This window comes from Nymphalis io, chromosome 30, assembly GCF_905147045.1.
Source record: "Nymphalis io chromosome 30, ilAglIoxx1.1, whole genome shotgun sequence".
In the NCBI taxonomy this organism is placed as follows: domain Eukaryota; kingdom Metazoa; phylum Arthropoda; class Insecta; order Lepidoptera; family Nymphalidae; genus Nymphalis; species Nymphalis io.
In genome coordinates this window covers 7,142,743-7,157,575 of record NC_065917.1, presented here as the reverse complement: position 1 = coordinate 7,157,575, position 14,833 = coordinate 7,142,743, and the positions used below count along the sequence as shown (strand labels likewise).

Genomic DNA, 14,833 nt, shown 5'->3' with positions numbered 1-14,833 from the left:
AAATAGCAATTAAAGAGTATAAGAGAACGAGAACAATAATAATATTAATGAAATTAGGTCTTTAAGTATTCCAAACACATTAGGATTCAACCTAAGTCATCTAGTAGCTTTGCTTTTAATAATGTATGTGTTTTGTTTAAAATATCAAGATATTAATTGAAATAAATAGTGAAACATATTGGATATTAACTAATAATGTAATTAATGCATCAACTCACCTGAAGAATGCTTAAATGTATCAAAATTGGGCAATATGTAAGATATTCCAAGTGGCCGCTTTTATTATCAAGAATGTAATTAAACGAAGAATTTATTAAATATCACAATCGATATACCTCCATTAAACGAATACAATTTAGTTTTACTTACAATGTAACAACGTAACCAAAAACTTCTTATATATTTAAAATGAAATAGATGACATAGTAATAATCCGATATACGTAATCTGAAACAAAAAAAAAAGAAACGAAAAAATCACATATTAAATATAAGCACATAGTTAAATATACTAAATACTGATAATATACGATATTCATTGATACTACTTACAAATTAAATAATATTTATTGTCGTTTTGTAATGGAAACGTTTAAGATATAAAGTGAAAGTGAAAGAATGCATTTAAGGAATTATGAGGAACTAACACTAAACGTAATGTTGAAATTCAAATGTCCAAACGGGCTTAACGGGTCTAACAATTCATTGCCAACCGCAAGAAACTAACGCTAACTGCTTATTTTACCAACATGAGATATGAAATTAACGTGTGATTTAAAACATTTTACTTTATCTGTGTCGAATCGATATTCGTTTTAAATTAATAATCGTAAAATCAGGCGTTCTTTTAAATTTCACTGTGATCCTAGTTTTATTATAAAGGCGACGGGCGAGTAAAATAGTAATCTTTGAAATTTTCTTTTTTTTTATTAAATTAATATAAATGTTTAATAAATAAACAATCGTTTTTTAAAAAGAATTTGTATATTATGCCATATTTATTTCTTTTTATAAACTATCTTCGTAACGTGCAATTATTTGATCTTTCCTTCTAGGCATAGTAATAACAGTATTTGTTTATATTTTTGTTGATTCATTCGGAAATATATTTAACTAGCGTTTCGCCCACGTCATAATCGAAACTCCAGTTAAATAGGATAAGAATAAATATGTTAATTTATCATATTTTAGCTGTGGTAAAGCGTGCAGAAGTAACATATATTCACAAAAGACACAACCTTTATTTATTGTATTCTATGTGTCTAACTTTTAAGTAAACATCTATAAAATTAAAAACAAAATATTAACTTAGAAAGAATAGAACAAAATTACAACCGAATTAATAATTGCAACCTAAAGCCACAAAGTATTTATTCTTTCAGTCAGTGTAATAATTAAATGAATGAAAAAAACAATCAGACGAAACGAACAAGGACACGACAATTTAGAATTTGGCGTATTTAGCACACCGCCATCTATTGGCTGATATTAGCAACATATATTATAACAACAAAAATATGTATATGAACATTACATTTTTATAACTTTTGATAGACAACCGATTTTGATGAAGTAACGATTAGCGCTCACGCGACGTGTATATAATTAAGACGTAATTTTACTAATTATACACGTTTCCGTAAACATCCTTTTATTAAAATTTTGACAGATTTGTTTGTACATTTTTATCTCTTATTTCATCCCCATGTGGGTCGAAATTTAATAAATGCAGGAAGTAATGTTTATTTACTTTTTATCAAGTGCGTAAATACAAAGTTCCGTGGTTTTATCTTCGATAATGACGAATTTCCATACAAAATTGCATCCTATTTAAACCCTGTCAAGCCTTTTTTCGCAATAAAAAATAGCTTATGTTCTTTTCCAAGATCTAGTCTATCTCTGTACCAAATTTTATCAAAATTTGTTCAGTGGTTTAACCATGAAAGCATGTTAGCCGGACAGACATAGGCACTTTCGCATTTTTAATATTAGTAGAGATAAGTAAGATATACTGATTAAAAAAAAATCTACAATCGCAAACTTAAGATCCCTGTGCGCATACGACTTTTACATTGTTACATCTGGCCTATACTTTTTTACGGGTGCGAAGCATGGACAATTAAAAAACCAACAACCAACGACGCGTCAACCAGACATGGCAACTTTTGGAGACTGTCAAGAAAAGAAAAGTTGCATATCTCGGATACGTGCTTAGGTATGAAAGATAATAACTTTTGCAACTCATTATGATGGGAAAGGTTGCCGGAAGGAGAGCTTTTGGTCGCAGAATAAAGTGCTGGCTGTGCAACAACCGAGAATGGACGGGAATCGCGAATGCGGTCGAACACTTTCGCCTCGCGAAGAACAAGAATGAGTATTCAAAGCCGACTGCCAACCTTCGCTAGTCGGAGTGGCACTCGAAGCAGTCCCACTGCTGGGCTAAGGCCTCCTCTCCCTTTTTTGAGGAGAAGGTTTGGAGCTTATTCTACCACGCTGCTCCAGTGCGGGTTGGTAGAATACACATGTGGCAGAATTTCGATGAAATTAGACACATGCAGGTTTCCTCACGATGTTTTCCTTCACCGAAAAGCACGAGATGAATTATAAACAGAAATTAAGCACATGTAAATTCAGAGGTGCTCGCCCGGGTTTGAACCCACGTTCATCGGTTAAGATTCACGCGTTCTTACCACTGGGCCATCTCGACTTCGAATATTCTTATATACAAGTGTTATTCAATATTTATTAACGATGAACCTCTCCTAATGAAATTAATTTTAATCGTTTTATTAAATAAAGTTCGAGTAGTAAATCGATATTTGTTCCATCAACTAAAATCGATTTTATAAAGTTTGATGGTTGGCAGCACTGCATCGTTCGTCGTTTTCGACTGGTCACTGGAGGTGTTCTCTTTCGTGACCTCTTTGTAGGTTCATTTCCTTTTTACCTCAGATTAGGAGTGGTCGGTTGGTTATCGTTACCACTATTCATTACCAGTAACCGGCGCTTTGTAATTTATAACGGTAAAATGTCATTAAATTTGTAAGTATTACCAGTTAATATCGTTTATTATTAGCATTCATTATATTATACGTTATATATATCCTTCTATTCGTTTCAGATTATATCCAGATAACATAACGGAGGATTATCTACGTCATCAATTTTATTTCAAATATTTAACGGGTTTCCGGATGCCGAACCGTAAGTAAAACAATTGTATTCGCCTAATGAATGCATCCGATTTATTTATCGTGGCATATAAAATAGTTTTGTTTTAATTTCAGTCAATGTACTAAAACCGGCCACGTGGTTATGTCACATACTACCCAATTTTGATATCTTCATACACCCCACAGGTGAGTTGGTGCATTAGTTACATTATTAATCAAAATGCTACACGGTTCAGTATTAATTTTAATTATTTTTTTTGATATTTAAAACAAAAATTGAACTTGGCTTTTGACAGCATACTATACCATAATCCAATCGGAGTAAAGGTACACAATGCATGCGATTTTCTCATTGTTCTGCTGTATTATGCGCCATAAACAGTTCTTGATTAATTTACCTTTAATTATAATACAAAACTATTTCACCTAACTAATTATAACCACATTAATTTAACTTTCGAATTTCCGATTACAACTTCGCGGACATTGAAAAAGCCAATTTTTCACGAATCCATATAGAATTACAATATAAAAAAAAGTAATTATAGATTTTACATGATATCGACCAATGATGTCGGTATCAAAGTTGTTTATTTGGGTTTACTCCTCTTGTATTGAGTCTTAAAGTGTTTAAAAAAATTTAAAGGTTTCATTTTATTTATTTTAATATTGTTCTTGTTTTCTTATACTGTTGTATTGCTAATTAAGTAAAAATATTTCCTATATTGGTGCCTAAAATGTTAACTTCAATCATAAGTTGACTAGCGCTTTACCTGAGGCTTCGCTCAGGTCATAGTTAGGATAAGGAATACACATATGCAGAATCAGTGAAATTAGACACATGCAGGTTTCTTCATGATGTTTTTCTTCTCCACCAAGTGTGAGATAAATCATAAACATAAATTAAGCACATTGAAATTCAGTGGTGCTTGTGCAGTTTTATATATATGTATTAAATTTTAATAATTTATTTTCTTCTTGTCTCTATTTTACTCTTAAGAACTAATATTTATCTAAGAAATTAATAAGATGTTTTGTTTTCAGGGTGAGAGATTTTTATTATGTTACAATAGTAATATAATAACATTAATGAGCCGAAGAGTTCTTGCTGAGATGGAGCTGTTGCTGTGCTGTTTTGTTGAAGATTAAACTGCTGCATGTCCAATAAGCTGCTGCTGCTAGCCACTTTGCACTGCTTTTATTTCTATGCTGAATGATCAGTTTCATTTTCTATACTGGACGCTGCATTCATGGATTGCTCTAATCCTGCTTATTTATTTTATCTTATATTATTACAATTATGTCTAAGTTTAAAACCAACACTCATGTTACATCAAACTACATATTTGACATATAAATTGATCAATAGTAAGATAGAAGTCAGTTAACTTTTAACTTTTTGAGGAGAATGGCTGACATATTGTAACGTGAATGAAAGCCATTTGCTTAATATCTTCACGACACTAGGAAGCGTCAACGACGGAGGTATTATAAATATTTGCAACGGCCACTGTACTAGGTTAACATCTGTGTTACTGAGTACCCCACTCCGACACAGACAAACAAAAGTTACCAATAAGCAATTTATTTTAGAATACATTCTATACCAATTCATGCGAGTATGTAATATCGATATTTTATATGTAATTTTATGAAACGTCATAATTTTAATATATATTTTTTGTGTATATTATAATAATTATGTTATGTATTATGTATTATTTTAAACTTATAAACGTTCTCCAATATTTACCTTAAATATTCAGTACGGACATAGGTTATATATAGTTCGGTAACAATAAAATGTTAGTCTTGGAGATTTTGCAACATAACTTGATTAGCGAACGGCTTTACGAACGCTGCTTAAACTATAACACAGCTATATGATTACTTTCCATAAAAAGTTTTTTAGCTTAAAGATGAAACAGTAAAAATTCAACGATAGCGTTTGTGTGCATGTTACGTTTAATTAACAAATTCATTAAATATGATTCAAGAATATATGAAGAATGTATTGTAGTGTAAAGTTAGTTATATTATGAACTAAATGTTTGACTCTGGTGATATCACATTTCAAAAAATTATCTCTATGTAGGGGAATTAGGGCAAATGTGTATTTTAAATTAAAATAAAATAACATTTTTTATATTAATGTTAACAACCGCTATATCATTATGAATGCTACTTACATATTTACTCAGGTTACGTTACGCCCCAAGATTTTAATTTTTTTGTCTGATCCATGCCCTTGAGTGATGAGAGGCGAAGTTAGTAGAAGACTAGGGGCAGCAGGAATCTCATTCATCCATTCATACGTGTCTAGATGTTGTTTGTCGACTAATTAGATGTCGTTTTGGGTATTTTTCCGCATGCCTTCGTTCACCCAATGTCGTGCTGAGCGCCCAACTAGCTGGGAGTCGTCGGCCCCGGGAGTAACCATGCTGTTTCCTACTCCCGTCTAGTGACCGCGGCCGTGGCTGCATTGTACAGGTTGGTGTTGCAAGCGGTTGAGCGCAGTTGATACTGGAGAGGATACCTGCATAGCGGATCTACCCATACTGTAAGAATGTGGGTCCGGTACCGTGAAGGTCCTGTAGAAACCCAACTCAACCGACGCCGTTGAGATTGCGGTCATCTGGTTGAACCTGGTCCAGTTAATGTGTGAACCTCTCAGAACGAGGCCTGGTATTTGCTCGAATATGGATTTTTCAAGCCCGAGGAGTTCGTGCATCTCCCTTGCAGAAGCGCCGCTCCAAACACCGCGCCAGGAGGCGGTACATGAGGTGGCACGTACACTCTCCGCTCCAGATAGCCCTAGTCTATCAGCCACCAACTGGACTAGCTCAGCGTGTTTCCTGTATTTGCTACGTTTCGCACGATGAGCGTCGTCCTGCGGTCTCTGACCCGAGACTATCTGAATGTTTATGATCACTCCAGCCCCGCCCCTAGCAGCGATTATATCGGGCTTTCGATACCCTATTGAGGTCACGAACCTCGGCTCCACCACCACGGTCCATCCTTTTTCTACCAACGCCTCGGCGATGACTTTTGTGACGCAATTATGGCGTTCGATTCGGCCGCCGTGCGTTCTGAAGCACTGCTGTATGGTATGAGCCATCGTCTCCCTGAGCATGCACCCGGCACGACAGTTTAATTTCGACTCTCCCATACATCGAGATTATCCGAAAAAGAACCGGAGTCACCGACATAGCTTGCAAAATTAGCAGGCTGAAGTGGCAGTGGGCTGGTCACGTATGTCGTAGGACCGATTGTGGATAGTGGACAACGATTGGCTGTTGATTGATTGATACATCGACGCCCTCGTGATGCCCGGAATCGGGAAGGGAGGGTGTTAATGTGGCAGTGCACAAATTGCACGTAGTCTCGACCACTATACTGCATGCATCGCTCCCTTATCCACTTAGTGGAGGCCTGATTCCGGAACGACTCTCGAAGTTCGAGGCCGTCCGTCGACGCATACAGACTCCCGCCAATACTGCTCCACAGATGTTAGTTGGGTTTTCGGATTTTCCCTGGTGAATTTCCTTATCTGCTTTTTGGCCCAGCTGAGTTTTTTACGGATCCTCTCGGATCTGGCGGCAGCGTTGGCAGCAGACCATCGCGACGAAGCCAGCCGTCCGTACCTCCGTAAGATGAGGTTTGGAACGATTGTCCGTAGCGATGGGATCGCCAAGCCACCGGCCTTAACTTCGGCGTGGAAATAGGCCTTAGGCACATCATGTGGAAGCCTTAGCCACTTCCTCACTGCGCCCCGGATCTCAATGTCGAGCATTCTGAGTCGATCATCCGATATCGTTCCTAGCACTAGACCGTGCATGAACCTCGGAATCAGGTGACCTCTCACAACTTCGAGCCGCTGTTGCGGTTTGAGAGGTGCCTTGGAGATGTTGTCCAAAGCCTTGCGCACCTCCTGCTCGAGCATTGAAGCCCCGGACGATTCGAAGTCTATGCCAAGGTATCTCCAGCGTTCCACGCAAGACACCTGCCGAAGCTTTTTCTTCCCAACAGAGAACACCCTCTCCGTCAGGTAGTGGTGTTTCTTGCGTTTCCCGACTAGCACCATTGACAGAACGGAACTTTTACTGTGGTTGATACCAAGACCCACCATTTCGCCGACCTGCACCACACGATCGATGGCTTCCTGCATCCCTACCTTCGAGCCTGCAAGCAGGACTAAATCATCGGCGTAGGCTAGAGCCGAGATCTGCTCATTTTCTAGCCTATATCCGACTCCTTTTGGTAGTGACGCAAGGACTAGGTCCATCGCCATGTTGAATAGTATCGGTGAAAGGGGTCTCCCTGTCGCATCCCTCGACCCACTTTAACAGGATGGCTACGTTCGTTTCCGACAGCTAAGGTGGTACTTGCCGTCTCGTATATGGTAGTCATGTAACTGCAGAACCCATCCGGCAGCCCTCTCGCCCTAAGCAGCTCAACTAGTGCCGCGTGCGACACTGTGTCGAATGCCTTAGAGAAATCGAGCACCGCCACGTGGCATTCTCGCAGTTTTTTCCTGCTATCCCCCAACACAGCGTCAAGCACGGCGGTGTTTTCGAGAGTACCATCGGCACTCACGAAACCGCGCTGACGCCCGACAGGTGGGCAGCAGGCGAGCAACCTCCTCGCCAGGATGCTGTGTAGGTGCCGAAGTGGTACCGACGCAATTGAAATTGGCCGATAGTCACCCGGACCTTTCGGAGCATCACTTTTCGGGATGAAGATTGTTCGACACTGTCTCAGTGTTTCGGGGATACTCCCTTGTACCATCCATCCGTTGAACATTTCCACTTTTAATGATGCTGGAATTGCCGGCCAGTCATCCGCACGGATTCCGTCCGGACCTGGCGCAGTCCTCATGTCGATGCGGGACTTCCGACACAATTCTTGCATCTGTGCGTACTCTGCTCGTCTCCGTCTGCGGCTAGACCAAAAATCTGACGCAATCGGTTAGTCATTTCCATAATTCTTACGGCGGTGGCGTCTCCTAGCCTTCGCCCCAGGCTCGCAGCGCCGCTTCCGTCTCTCAAGATCTTCGAGAACTTGCGCCGCGTTCGAGCCGACTGGGGTTTGGGCTGTACGGCGTGGCTCATCGTCAGGTAGGTCTTCGGAGGCGCTCTCTGGCTCTCTCGTAGGCAGCACTTCCAAGGTCAATTCGATGCGCGAACCCCTTCTCGCGTTGGGCTCAACTTCCGAGAGTACCAACTCCTCCAGACATGTTCTCACAAGTCCTTTGTATTTGGCACTCCGGCGTTGGCCCTTAACTGCTTCCAACGTCCTACGGAGTTGGGGCAGTTTCGCGAGAAGGTCTGCGTTCGGACACTACCCGGTTTCCCTGGTAAGTTGCGCCTCGACTCGAGCCATGAGAAGCAATTCCTCCTCACTTCACCTGCGCTTCACCAACGCTGGAGCAGCCTCCGCATTGGCCTCGACGGGGTGGGCTCTACGTTTGTGGACACCCAACCCCGTCTTGGTTCCAAAAGTACGTCCACACACTGGACAGGTCCATCCAAGTGGCCGCCCAACATTCCCGCCGGGAACGCAAGATCGAACCACCGGGGAGGAATTGACCGTGCTTCCCGACTCCTGTGGAAGATCGAGGCGGCCCAATATTCTTTTAATCGGACTTTTTGCAACGGAAAATTCTCAAGGGGATAGTCCCTTGTACCATCCATCCGTTGAACATTTCCGTTTTAAATGCTGCAGGAATTGCCCGCCAGTCTGGAAACCTACTGGTTTCCAACTTTCTTAGGTTGTGCTTTACGGCCCGAGAGTGTCCGACGATCACTTCAGCTGCTGCACGACTGGGACTCTTCCAGAATAGTTTCTGCATCTTTGCGTACTCTATTCTCCTCCGTCAGCGGCTAGACAGAGTCTGACGCAGTTTGGTTGTCACCTCCATACTTCTTACGGCGTTGGCGATTCCTAGTCTTCGCCCCCGGCTCGCTGCGCCTCTTCCGTCTCTCAGCCTCCCGAAGGAGACCTTAGAGTACATGCGCCGCGCTTGACCCAATGGGTTTCGACTGGACGCACTTTGGTTGTCATATCCATGTTTCTTGCGGCGGTGGCATCTCCTAGTCTTCGCCCCCGGCTCGCGGCGCCGCTTACGTCTCTTTACCTCCCGAAGGAGATCCTCGAGTACTTGCGCCGCGTTCGAGCCGATTGGGGTTTGGACTGTACGGCGTGGTTTATTGCCAGGTGGGTCTTCGGGAGCGCTCTCCGGTTCAATCGTAGGCTGCACTTCAGAGGTCCGCTCAGCGCACGACCCCTTCTCGCTTTGAACTCAACTTCCGAGAGCGCTAGACAAGACTCTCCGGTGATGGCCCTTAACTGCTTATTTCGTTCTACGCAGTTGGGTCAGTTTGCCGAAAAGGCCTGCGTTCACACACTTCCCGGTCTCCTTCGTCAGTTGCGCCTCGACTTGCGCCATGAGAAGCAACTCATCCTCATTCCACCTGCGCTTCACCAGCGCTAGGGTATCGTCCGCATTGACCTTGACGGGGTGGGCTCTACGTTTCTGGACGGCCAGCCCCGTCTTGGTTCCAAAAATTACGTTTACAAGCTGGACAGGTCCATCCAACATTCCCGCCGGGAACGCCAGGTTGAACCACCGAGGAGGAATTGACCGTGCTCCCCGACTCCTGTGGAAGATCGGGGCGGAACAATATACTTTTTATCGGACTTTTTGCAACGGTTAATTCTCCCTTGTGGTCGATCCGCAAACCCAACCACGGGGCTCGCCCACGTTTTTTGCAAGGTCCTAGCCGAAGAAAACCGCTAGGCTTGAAGGACCAACCATCGAAACTACCGCCACCTGGATTATATCATTAAAGATGACACCGCTCGAAGATAATCCAAGATCAAAAATCTGTAAGAGAGTAAAGTTCGCTTGAATCAAGTTAACTAAGCCCGCGCGGTGCTTTTTATCTAAATTGGTATTAGTCGTTCTTTATAATCGCAAAACCCGTTCTCTTTGTACTTGTGTATACACCCAACAAGCTCGTGTGTTTTTGTTTGCGAGCGTGCGTGCGTGCTTTTCTTGGTGGTAGCACTGAATAAGCTTGTTCGGATGGTTACAAACTGAGTCTATCGCCAAACGGCAATACAGAGTACTGTTGTGTTTGGTTGTTAGGGAAACTGAGCCAGTGTAATTATGGACACGAGGGACGTAACGTGTTAGTTCCCAAGGTTTTTGGCTAACAGCTTCAATGTCTATGGGCGGCAGCGAATACATTAGGCGACCTATTTTATTTATTTATTTATTAGGGAAACATACAGCATATCGTATATTACAACTTAATATAATAATCATATTTTAACACTTATGCCAGTTAAGTTTCCACTACTGTTTTAACAGGGAAGTGGACTAATTTTGATGTTACGTAAAATATAACTATTTATGACAAAGTAAAATTTTAACGTAAATATGGTTATGGTTAATTACTAATAAGTATTTTTCACAAGATTATAAAATTTACTTAAACTATTTTTAAACAGATCAATGTGGTTGTATTTTCTATTATGACTATTACAAGATCTTAGATCTTAGATATAAACTATGTATTTTGGTAAGGATTCATACTTTGGGACAGAGAAACTAAACTAGTTGTACTACCTTATTCCTTTTTAAATGTGAGTTATCTTTAAAAGATAGATACATGTTGTTGCTGATATTTTACATTTTGTGTACATACAAATCTCTCATGTGAAGTATTTTTTTGTATCAATTTTGGCGGCCTTCGGTTCAAACGCTTCTGGACCTGTTATTTTCTCTCGGACTGTCAGCGCGCTATGCTATGTCTTTAAAGGTGCTTCATATGACCTTACTGTATATGCCTATGTCCGATCTGAAACATTAAATGAAATAATGTGAAACTTCGGTACTAATCGAATTGGAAGAGAATCGAGTACGTGATATAGGTGTAACTGAAAAAAAAAAGATCTTTTTATAACATTAGTATTATTATTGTGTTGATATTTAAAAAAATATATATAGAAAAAACGTAAATGACAAAAATTGGGTTTGCAGGATGCAATTCTCTTTCAAATTGCCACTAGCAGTTGGTGACTGGTTTAAACCAAAACTTAACAGCTCCAGTAAGTTTCGTATAACTGTATTAATAAGTGGTCGCCCGATTTTCGATCGTGATTCACCGATAATAAAAATGAGACGACATTCATAGAATTATACACATTAGTGCATTAGTTTTTGAAATATAAACGGTGAAACCTGGTACTGGCATAAACAAAGCCAAGGAATTTCAAACGAGTCGTTATGTTTTGTAATGTTTGACGCAATAAACTTCTCACTATTGAAGGTAAACTCTATTCAAATCTATTAGCGGGGTGTTGTTAGGTCTTTGCGGTTTGGCTACATTTGAGATATAATATATATAAAAACAGTGTTCATAATTATAATTTATGTAATTTAATTTCTGATACAACAATTAATTTGTAAAAACACCTACATATCATTGTCTGTTTTTAATTCATGTAATATTTACGAGCGTCTGATTAAATCACTCGGCGTATGTAAAATAAACTACCCGTACTTATAAATGAGCAATATGTATTATAATTTGTGTTAATTTATTTAAAACATTAGCTCGTACAGATGTTTATTTCGTTTTGTTTAATTTTAGAAAGCTTTGTGTCTAACAAATGTTATTATATAATTATTTCATAATATTCAGTGGTCAAAAGTTAAATTTCCTCGAAGTGTTTAAAATATCGTTTTATGAACTCGGTTTTGTAATTGTCTTCATTGTAATTTAATTTTTTCTTGAAGTTTTAATAAAAATGTACTCAAAAGTATATTTTGGATTTTTATTTGTCAAAATATTTAATTTTATTTTTGTTTCAATGTCTGAATGCTTAACAATGAAAGGTCATTATGAGTCCTTCAATGAGCGGTATGTTAGGTTGTTATTTTTTAAAGTGCGTAAGGTATAAGGGTGACAGTGTATTGTGTGTGAGAGATACGTAAATAATTTCCTTCAGCGATAACATATCTTGTTTCTTTATGTAAAACTACAAACAAAATTGAACCTTATTGCTAGAACACTATTATATATATAACGTATATCTTCTATTTATTTAAATCTAACGAATGGGATATTAATAAAAAGGTTGTTTTTTAATTTACCCTCAAGTAAAATTAAAAACGAAGCTTTGTGTGCGAGTCAGGTTATTTAATATTAAAGTTAAAAACTGTTTGAATGGGTGGGCCTATTGAGCCTTTTGAGAAAAGCTACAAAAATAGGGTTTTGTTGCTTACATACCAATTTATCTTGTACTTATGTTTATTTGTAATAAACTAGTTTCATTTAATTCTACATTAAAATGATAACGTTAAGGCGAGCTTGCTCCTCCGTCGCCTGTGTTTTGGTGGTTATTTTTTGGTGTGTTTTGGAAATTAAGTGGGACATTTCGTGTGTAATTTTAAGTTTAGTTGATGGATCAGTCAGTCTGAACAAGTAATTATATTTCTATAAACTGTTTTTCTTTTCATGTTTCTAGATTTGCCGACGATTGAAATTTTTGTCTTAATATGACATTACATAGACTTGTGATTTGTGAATAAATTCGTTGTATTCATGTAAATCAGTAATAATATATGTCGCCTGAATGAATGTGGAAATTATAATTATTATCATAATAAATAAAAAAGTAAAGCACTAATCTCTGTTTTATTAGACAACTATAGACTATTTTTAGTTTTTCGATTGTGACTTTGTTTAGATGTCTATGACTGCTGAGCGAAAATTAGCCATTTTGTAGAAAACTATCGAGAAACTCACCTTACTTGTGCTTAAAATGCAATACAAATATCTATAAATTGCACTGTGGTTCGAAATTCCCGTCCTAACTTCTACCCTCTATTTTTAATGGGCGGTACATAAATGGCGCAGGACGCTTTGGAATATTTTCCTCAAAACTTTTGTATGAAGTCATTATTCTTCTCTCCGAGTTAGTGTTCTGTGCTCATAATGCCTTCACAAATCTTTCGTGTAACAGACAAATTTAATTACTACAAAATAATTATTGACATATGGTTAAATATTTAAAATGAATATTTTATTGAATTTTATATAACTTGGAAATTATTTATTTTCCACGAATTATATAAAAAAGTAAAATAAAAATAATATAAACAACGCATTTTTCAAACAGACTGTTTACAGGTGGCACTGCTAGTCTAAATAAGTTTTATTTATTGCATAAAATAATTAATGTTACTTAGAATAATTATACCAGGTTTATTTTGAATATGGTCACAGTAAATTAAATATTTTAACGATGAATTAAACATCAAATGTGTTCATCCAATTCCAATAACTATTTGAATATGAATTTCGTGTGTTTTAGACATTAAAAAAAATATAATCATTTAAAACATAACTTAAAACAAAAAGATCAATATTTGTCAATATACGCCGCTAGATGGCGATATGAAACTTGCAAGTCATTTGCCCTCCCGGCGAATATAAAAGAAAAAAATATATATATACTATTGTGTCTCATTTTCCGTTTATTTGGAACATAAATTTTCATGAATAGTAATAATTGTTAGAATATGTGAATATGTATATAGAATAGAATATGCTCTATTGTACACCGGAAAGCGTTACAGAAACACAGTTATAAACATAAAAGAAACTCTTAATGGTATGTACGTATGGCGGTCTTGTCAACATATATAATAATATACAACTTTACTCTAGAACTCGATCATATATCTCTCATCGTTAAGGCCGTGTTCGTAAGAAATGTTTTCGTTCGACCGTTTCTTTGCAAATCCCGCTACTACGAAAAAGTCTTTTCATTTTTCGGGTTAATATATAGCCTATGACACTCACAACTGATGTGGCTTTCTATTGGTAAAAGAATCTTCAAAATCGGTTCAGTAGATCCAGAGGTTACCCCCTACAACCTCACAAACTTTACCTCTTTATAATATTAATATAGATGAGTTGCGTTTGTCATTTTTATGGTTTCAAGCAAAAACTAGTAATCCTATTAATATGCAACATCATAGATTATATGCTGTTTATATGTATCATATTTTTTTATTTATTTTTATTTTAGAGGGAACAAGCGAGCAGGAGGCTGACCTAACCTGATGGAATGTGACTTCTATCGCCCATGGACATCTGCAACACCCGAGGGCTTGTAGGTACGTTGCAGGTTTTTGGGGAATGAGTACGCTCTTTTCTTGAAGGTTTTATATTTTTAGAGATATAGCTACATATGTCAACGAACTCGGCCAAAGCTGTAACAGATACCAAAAAACTTTGACTTTAAGAAGGTAGCGGGTACCGACTGGATGCGGAAGGCGGAAGACCGGGAGCTTTGACGCACCTTGGGAGAAACTTAGGATGTTCAGCAGTGGACAACGATTGGCTGTTGATTGATTGAATAACTTTGTAAGAGATTTGAATGTCCCCAAAATATCTACTAAAAAGCCAGACTCTTTCTAATGCATATATTTATACATAACTCTTATATTTGAGCGTTCATATGTTTATCATAGGATTTAAAATTATACTATCTTAAATCGACTAGATGGCGCTGTTATTTTTTTTTTAATAAATGCAAAGCTAAGAACCAGTAAGTTCAAGACCTAGATTATCAGTTTTCAAT

The 14,833-nt window shown here is 38.2% G+C and overlaps 1 long non-coding RNA gene across 1 annotated transcript; it reads left to right on the top strand.

Moving 5' to 3' along the window:
* The first annotated feature begins 2,935 nt into the window (after positions 1-2,935).
* On the top strand, positions 2,936-4,480 carry LOC126780162 (uncharacterized). The gene is made up of 4 exons (XR_007670445.1): positions 2,936-3,041; positions 3,121-3,203; positions 3,287-3,358; positions 4,217-4,480. It is a non-coding gene; the product is annotated as an uncharacterized LOC126780162 (long non-coding RNA).
* Positions 4,481-14,833: the final 10,353 nt, after the last annotated feature.